Here is a 9514-nt window from a genome sequence, read left to right on the forward strand (position 1 = left end):
GGAAAACTTAATGGGAAGAAATCAAATTATGAAAGACTCTGGACTCCAGGAAACAAACTGAGAGTTATAGAAGGGAGAGGGGTGGGGAGATGGGTAACGGGGTCATGGGTATTAAGGAGAGCATGCATGGTGATGAGCACTGGGTGTTATATGCAACTAATGAATTATTGAACACTATATCAAAACTAATGATGGGGGGGCACCTTGATGGCTCAGTTTGGTTGAGCATCTGCCTTCAGCTAGGGTCATTATCTCAGGGATCATGGGTCAAGTCCCATGTCATGCTCCCTTCCCAGTAGGTTCCTGCTTCTCCCTCTCCTCCTTGCTTGTGTTCTCTCTCACTATCTCTGTCTGTCTCTCTCAAATAAATAAAATCTTTAAACAACAACAACAAAAAATGAATGATGGATTGTATGTTGGCTAAATGAACATAATAAAAAAATTTTTATTGATTCCTAATTAGTTTCAGAGAAAAACCTTGGCTTTAGGACGCATAATGCAAATAAGGGCAGCAATGTATACTAGTTCACGTTCTTCAATCATAGTTATAAATGACCATTTCACAGACATTGTGTGGAACAGAGAATAAAACTGGTGAGGTCTACCTGAGCACGCAAATGAGTGATGCTATCAGGTCGAATACAGGCAAAATCTTTAAGTAAGCATTGTTTTTGTTGTTGTTATTATTATTTGTTTTGTTTTGGTTTGGTTTGGTTTGGTTTGGTTTGGTTTGGTGCAGAGGTAAGAAAGGACATCTTCGCCAAACACTTCAGATCACTCTACCAACATTTCTATGTTGCGAATCTCTACATTTTTTATATATCTGATGCAGAACCCATGCTCCAGGTCAGCAAAAGTCTACACTGAAGATAAGGGTAGCAAAATTACAACATTGGATTAATTTAATCCAATTAAAACATTGGATGTAATAGTCAGATACATGTCTCTATTTGTTATGACTACCACCTATTTTGATGCTCCGACATGATAGAGGCCTTTGAGATGGGAAAAGTCAAACAAATGGAAGGAATTTCTCCAGAGGGCAAAGTGGAGCAAAATAAACTCTAGTATGAATTGGAAACATCCACCCTGCTCTGGCCCAGCCAGCAAAATACAAAGTGTAGTCTAAGCCCCAATCACTCCCACTCCCCAGGGTGGTGAGTAAAATGATACATCACCTGGTGTAAACAAAAACAAAGCCAAGTTTATTCAAGCCTAGAGGGGCTTTGCCAGGAAAGAGAGACTTAAATATCTAGATGAATTTTCAAAAAGGCAAACAACCAAAACAAACAAGAACAAAAGATCATTTTAACAGGTAAAAGCACATTTCCCACTTCTGATTGAAACAGAAGAATGAGGGCCACATAGGATGCATTTTCCTGCTTACCAAACTCTTTAGTACTCATGTAAATTACCCTGAGGCCAGGCCCCTTACAAGTTATGATTTCTGGAGAGGAAGAAGATTGGGCAGGGCTCCTGTCTCCAGGGTGTGAAACTTGTTTTCAACACCTAGTTCCTAAGCACTTAGCTAGAGCAACAGCTTATTGTTGACTTCATGTTAGTATAGGATACCAATATGATATAGGGATGTTTGATGAGGCTTTGGAGATTATTCTGCACAGGACTGGTCTTTGATCATGTAATATGCAAAATATGGCCATCTTTCCTCTCCTCTTCCTGCTTCCAAAGGCTTTTTACAAAACTTTTCTAGTGGCTCCTAACCCTTAACCCAGTGACCTCCCACTGAACTATCAGTGACTTCAAAGAACGCCTCACTGAGGGACCTCTCTTCCAGGACTTAGTATAAGAGGCTGTATTAGTTTTATAGGGTTGCCATAACATAAATAAAATAAATTGAGAAATTTATTTTCTCAAATTTCTACAGGCTGGAAATCCAAAATTAAGGTGTCAGCCTGGACATGCACCCTCTGAAGTTTCTAGGAAGGAATCTTTCCTTGCCTCTTCCAGCTGATGGCTCCTGACATTCCTTGGTTTGTTGATGCATCACTCCAACCCCTGTCTCTTCACATAGACCTCTATCCTGCACGTGTCTCCATATCTTCACATGGTCTTCTTATGAGGACACCTGTCATTGGATTTAGAGTCCTCCTTAATCCAGTATAAACTCATTTTAAATAATTATATCTGCAAAGGCTTTATTTCCAAATAAGTTCATGTTTCGAGGTTCCAGGTAAATGGGGAAAATTTATGGATACAAAATTTAAGAGTGTGTAATGCAAAAGAATGTATTTTTCTTAGTGGAAGAATGATGATAAATATAAAATGGCAGACTTTAAGAGAGTGGAACTGGAGTAAAAGAGACAGTTTGGGAGACAGGATAGACATTTTAAAGCCCACAGATCTCTTATTAAACAAATATACAACCTGTGTTGATTTATTTTTGAAAAACACACAGAGAGAGAGAGAAAAATGAAGGTTTAAGTTACTCTGTAAATGTTAGGCTTTTATAAATATCAAGATTACTTTACACATCTTCATTTCTACCTTAGTGGATAATTAAGGGTTCTAGAACTACAAATGGCTGTCCCTGCTTGAAAGCATGTTGGTACCAGGCATACAGATATACCTCAAATCTTGGGTATTTGGATTCCTTCCTTTAACATTCACAATCATGTGTCCTGGAGCAACCTTCCAGAGCACATCTTATTTTACAGATGAAGAAACTGAGATCCGTTATGAATACAAGTGAATACAAGTGAGCTCATAGTCTTGACTGTTTCAAAAAGCAGAATATGTTTTATGCTAAAATATCTCTTCTGCTGGCCTACATCTGTTATTCTGAAGCACCATCATCCAGAATTCACCTTGAGATTAAACACTGAATATTGCTTTCTGAGTATTCCTTTTAAATGTTAATTCTCACTTGAAGAGAAGCAGAGAAGGTCACTATCCTCTACTGGAGAGGGTGAGTTTATTTTGGGGCAGAATACCAGGAGTTAAGGCTACCACCTAGCAAAAAGTAATCCAAAAGCAAGCAGGCAGAGTAGAGACAACATAAACATTGTGCTGAGGGCAGACCCTACCACCAATTTTCAGAACCTAGAGTGAGTTAAGTATTTTGACCATAAATTTACTCCCTGCTAGTCTTCAAATATTCTAGCTAATTTCAATGCATTTGTCCTGACATTTTTGAGCACCTTTGGAAAAACATTAAAATTAATCTTTCTTTAAAACTAGCATTATCGGGGTGCCTAGGTGGCTCAGTGAGTTAAAGCCTCTGTCTTCAGCTCAGGTCATGATCTTAGAGTCCTGGGATCTAGCCCCGCATCAGGCTCTCTGCTTGGCGGAGAGCCTGCTTCCCCCTCTCTCTCTGTCTGCCTCTCTGCTTACTTGTGATCTCTCTCTCTGTGTGTGTCAAATAAATAAAATCTTAAAAAAAAACTAGCATTATCTCACCAGCTAATCTCTTACTACTATTCCTTATACACATGTATCTCCCCAACAACCACAAGCATACTTTAAAGAAGCCAGGAAAGAAATCTTTTCTTGGAATGGTTTTGTTGGGTTTGAGTTGCTTCTGCTCTCCTCATTCCAACTGCACACCAAGAAATTGACTTATTCAGATCTGGATTTAAAAGTGACAGACAGAGGTGAAAGGAATAAGAGTACCCATATCTGTACCATTCCTAACGTTCCCAGTACTTGCTAAAAATAAATTGGAAAGCTCTACTTCTAGAGATTCTGAAAAAGTAAGTCTTCATTGGATCCTGGGACTCTGCATTCAAGGAAAAATATCAGATTATTCTGAGGTCACCTTTTTTTTAAATTAAATTTATTTATTTTCAGCATAACAGTATTTATTATTTTATTCACCACACCCAGTGCTCCATGCAATCCATGCCCTCTATAATACCCACCACTTGGTACCCCAACCTCCCACCCCCCGTCACTTCAAACCCCTCAGATTGCTTTTCAGAGTCCATAGACTCTCATGATTCATCTCCCCTTCCAATTTCCCTGAACTCCCTTCTCCTCTCTAACGCCCCATGTCCTCCATGCTATTTGTTATGCTCCACAAATAAGTCAAACCATATGATAATTGACTCTCTCTGCTTGACTGATTTCACTCAGCATAATCTCTTCCAGTCCCGTCCATGTTGCTACAAAAGTTGGGTATTCATCCTTTCTGATAGAGGCATAATACTCCATCGTGTATATGGACCACATCTTCCTTATCCATTCATCCGTTGAAGGGCATCTTGGTTCTTTCCATAGTTTGGCGACCGTGGCCATTGCTGCTATAAACATTGGGGTACAGATGGCCCTTCTTTCCACGACATCTGTATCTTTGGGGTAAATACCCAGGAGTGCAATTGCAGGGTCCTAGGGAAGTTCTATTTTTAATTTCTTGAGGAATCTCCACACTGTTCTCCAAAGAGGCTGCACCAACCTGCATTCCTACCAACAGTGTACGAGGGTTCCCCTTTCTCCACATCCCCTCCAACACATGTTGTTTCCTGTCTTGTTAATTTTGGCCATTCTAACTGGTGTAAGGTGATATCTCAATGTGGTTTTAATTTGAATCTCCCTGAGGGCTAGTGATGATGAACATTTTTTCATGTGTCTGATAGCCATTTGTATGTCTTGATTGGAGAAGTGTCTGTTCATATCTTCTGCCCATTTTTTAATATGATTGCCTGTTTTGTCTGTGTTGAGTTTGAGGAGTTCACTATAGATCCTGGATATCCACCTTTTGTCTGTACTGTCATTTGCAAATATCTTCTACCATTCCATGGGTTGCCTCTTTGTTTTCTTGACTGTTACCTTTGCTGTGCAGAAGCTTTTTATTTTGATGAAGTCCCAAAAGTTTATTTTTGCTTTTGTTTCCTTTGCCTTTGGGGACATATCTTGAAAGAAATTGCTGTGGCTGATATCGAAGAGATTACTGCCTATGTTCTCCTCTAGGATTCTGATGGATTCCTGTCTCACATTGAGGTCTTTTATCCATTTTGAGTTTATCTTTGTGTACAGTGTAAGAGAATAGTCGAGTTTCATTCTTCTACATATAGCTGTCCAGTTTTCCCAGCACCATTTATTGAAGAGATTGTCTTTTTTCCACTGGATATTTTTTCCTGTTTTGTCAAAGATTAATTGACCATAGAGTTGAGGGTCCATATCAGGGCTCTCTACTCTGTTCCACTGGTCTATGTGTCTGTTTTTATGCCAGTGCCATGCTGTCTTGGAGATCACAGCTTTGTAATAAGCTTGAAATCAGGTAACGTAATGCCCCCAGTTTTATTTTTGTTTTTCAACATTTCCTTAGCGATTCGGGGTCTCTTCTGATTCCATACAAATTTTAGGATTATTTGCTCCAGCTCTTTGAAGAATACCGGTGGAATTTTGATCGGAATGGCATTAAAAGTATAGATTGCTCTAGGCAGTATAGACATTTTAACAATGTTTATTCTTCCGATCCAAGAGCATGGAATGTTCTTCCATCTATTTGTGTCTTCTTCAATTTCCTTCATGTGCGTTCTGTAGTTCCTCAAGTACAGATCCTTTACCTCTTTGGTTAGGTTTATTCCCAGGTATTTTATGTTTCTTGGTGCTATAGTAAATGAAATCAATTCTCTAATTTCCCTTTCTGTATTGTCATTGTTAGTGTTTAAGAAAGTCACTGATTTCTGCACAGTGACTTTGTATCCTGCCACGTTGCTGAATTGCTGTATGAGTTCTAGTAGTTTGGGGGTGGAGTCTTTTGGGTTTTCCATATAAAGAATCATGTCATCTGCAAAGAGAGAGAGTTTGACTTCTTCACTGCCAATTTGGATACCTTTTATTTCTCTTTGTTGTCTGATTGCTGTTGCTAGGACTTCTAATACTATGTTGAACAGCAGTGGTGAAAGTGGGCATCCTTGTCTTTTTCCTGATCTCAACAGGAAGGCTGCAAGCTTTTTCCCATTGAGGATGATATTTGCTGTGGGTCTTTCATAGATAGATTTGATGAGGTTCAGGAATGTTCCCTCTATCCCTATACTTTGAAGCGTTTTAATCAGAAACGGATGCTGGATTTTGTCAAATGCTTTTTCTGCATCAATTGAGAGGACCATGTGGTTCTTCTCTCTACTCATATTAATTTGTTCTATCACGTTGATTGATTTGCGAATGTTGAAACATCCTTGTAGCCCAGGGATGAATCCCACCTGGTCATGGTGGATAATTTTTTTAATGTGCTGTTGAATCCTGTTGGCTAGGATCTTGTTGAGAATCTTAACATCCATATTCATCAGTGATATTGGTCTGAAATTCTCCTTTTTGGTAGGGTCTTTGCCTGGTTTGGGGATCAGGGTAATGCTGGCTTCATAGAAAGAGTCTGGAAGTTTTCCTTCTGCTTCAATTTTTTGAAACAGCTTCAGGAGAATAGGTGTTATTTTTTCTTTGAAAGTTTGGTAGAATTCCGCAGGGAATCCGTCAGGTCCTGGGATCTTATTTTTGGGAGGTTTTTGATCACTGTTTCAATATCGTTACTAGATGTCGGTCTATTCAGGTTGTCGATTTCTTCCTGGTTCAATTTGGGGAGTTTATAGTTTTCCAGGAATGCATCCATTTCATCTAGGTTGCTAAGCTTATTGGCATAGAACTGTTGATAATAACTTCTGATGACTGTTTCTACTTCCTTGGTGTTCGTTGTGCTCTCTCCCTTTTCATTCATGATTTTATGAATTTGGGCTTTCTCTCTTTTCTTTTGGATTAGTGTGGCCAGTGGCTTATCGATCTTATTGATTCTTTCAAAACACCAACTTCTAGTTTCATTGATATGTTCTACTATATCTTTGGTTTCTACCTCATTGATCTCAGCTCTAATCTTGATGATTTCCCTTCTTATGAGTGGAGTTGGTTTGATTTGTTGTTGATCCTCCAGTTCTTTAAGGTGTAGAGACAGCTGCTGTGTTCTGGATTTTTCAATTTTTTTGAAGGAGGCTTGGATGGCTATGCATTTCCCCCTTAGGACTGCCTTTGCTGTATCCCATAGGTTTTGGATCGAAGGGTCTTCATTCTCATTGGTTTCCATGAATTGTTTCAGTTCTTCTTTGATCTCCTGGTTGATCCAAGCATTCTTAAGCAAGGTGGCCTTTAGCTTCCAGGTGTTTGAGTTCCTTCTGAAATTTTCCTTGTGATTGAGCTCCAGTTTCAAAGCATTGTGATCTGAGAATATGCTGGGAATAATCTCAGTCTTTTGGTATCGGTTGAGTCCTGATTTATGACCCAGTATGTGGTTTATTCGTGAGAAGGTTCCATGTGCACTGTTGTTTTAGGGTGGAATGTTCTGTATATATCTATGAGGTCCATTTGTTCCAATGTGTCATTCAATGCTCTTGTTTATTATTTTTCTGCTTCGATATCTGTCTATTTCGGAGAGAGGCATGTTAAGATCTCCTACGATTAGTGTATTCATATCAATATGTCTCTTTATCTTGATTAACAGTTTTCTTAAGTAATTGGCTCCTCCCATATTGGGAGCATAGATATTTACAATTGTTAGATCATCTTGGTGGATAGTCCCTTTAAGGATTATGTAGTGTCCTTCTGTATCTCTGACTAGAGTCTTTAGTTTAAAATCTAATTTATATGATATGAGAATCACTACTCCAGCCTTCTTTTGAGGCCCATTGCCATGAAAAATGCTTCTCCATCCCTTCACTTTCAGTCTGGGTGTATCTTTAGGTTCAAAATGGGTCTGTAGACAACATATGGATGGGTCCTGTCATTTTATCCAATCTGCAACCCTGTCCGTTTTATGGGTGCATTTAGGCCATTCACATTGAGAGTGATTATTGATAGATACGTTTTTATTGACATCGAGTTACCTTTGAAGTCTTTCTTTCTGTAGACTGTCTCTATATTTCTGTTCAATGCTATTCTTGGGATTTTTCCTATTTTATAGAACCCCCCTTAATATTTCCTGCAGTGTCGGCTTGGTGGTTGCATAGTCTTTTAAGCCTTGCCGGTCTTGAAAACTCTTTATCTCTCCATCCATTTTGAATGTCAATCTTGATGGATAAAGTATTCTTGGCTGCATGTTATTCTCATTTAGTGCCCTGAATATATCTAGCCAGCCTTTTCTGGCTTGCCAGGTCTCTGTGGACAGGTCTGATGTTATTCTGATGAGCTTTCCTCTGTAAGTAAGGAGCCTCTTTGCCCTGGTGGCTTTCAAGAGATTATACCTACAATTATAATTCCTCAATTTGACTATCAGGTGTTGTGATGGCTTTTTTGTAATGTATAATCTTGGGTGGAGACCGTTCAGCCTCTAGTACATGAACGCTGGTTCCATTCGCGAGATTGGGAAAATTTTCATGAAGGACATGTTCCACTATATCTTCTAGACTTCTTTCTTTCTCCTCCCCTTCAGGGATTCCAATAATTCTGATGTTGGAACGTTTCATGGCATCATTTATTTCCCTGATTCTGTTTTCGTGGTTTCTAAGCTGTTTGTTCCAGGCTTCCTCCTGATCCTTTCTCTCTATCTGTTTGTCCTCCAGATCACTAATTCTATCTTCTGTCTCAGTTACCCTAGCTTTGAGAGAGTTTAGATTAGATTGGAATTCATTGAGAGCATTGTGAACCTCCTCCCTGGTAGCTTTAAGCTCCGCCCTAACATTGTGCACATCCTGTCTGGTTGCTTTTAGCTCGGCCCTAATCAATTCTGTTTGTTCATCCATGGCTTTCTCCAACCTAGCTATTGCCTGGACAATTGTTAGCCTGAATTCTCTTTCCGACATATTGTCTATGTTGATATCCATTAGCTCTGTTGCAGAAGGTCCATCCTCTGTATTTTTCTTCTGTTGGGCATTCCTCCTCCTAGTCATTTTGGTGGGAGATGACTGAACAGATATAGCTGGATGTATTATCTGTGGCCCAGTCAAGGTGCACCCTGGAACACTTCTGAGCAATCAGGATTCCCCAGCCAAATGAGGGACAAAAGAAAATAAAAGAAAAAGAAAAAGAAAAAAAAGTGATAGAGAGAGAGACAGGAAAGAAAGGGAAGATGAAAGAGAAGGGTCAGCCCAAATGGGCCCCTAGGTAAGATTTATGAAGTAAACAAACAAAAAACAGACAAACAAAAAGACTGATAAAAGTATATGACAAGAGAAAAAAATATATATATATATGCAAATAAAGGAAGAACCTCTTCAAAAAGAACCCCAAGTGTAAGATTTATATCCTATCAGGACAAACACAAAAACATAAAAACACTGGTGGAAGAAAAAGATGGGAGAGTGGTTATAAATTCTCAGTGTGTGCGAGGAAGGTTGTTTTGATTCTTCCTGGATGTATCTTGATATCTTTGTTAATGGACTCAACTTTCCTAAGATAAAGGGGGATTAAAAATTAGTTTACCTATAGGGGTAGTATTGATTGGGGAAAGGGGATTACTTTGAAGTTTAACTCTATATGAATATTAGAAGATAAAAATAAAAAGGAATAAACTAGACTAAACTAAACTAAAACTTAAAAAAAGAAGGAATTCAAAAAATAGAAATGCAAAAGG

This window comes from Neovison vison, chromosome X, assembly GCF_020171115.1.
Source record: "Neovison vison isolate M4711 chromosome X, ASM_NN_V1, whole genome shotgun sequence".
NCBI classification, from domain to species: Eukaryota; Metazoa; Chordata; class Mammalia; order Carnivora; family Mustelidae; genus Neogale; species Neogale vison.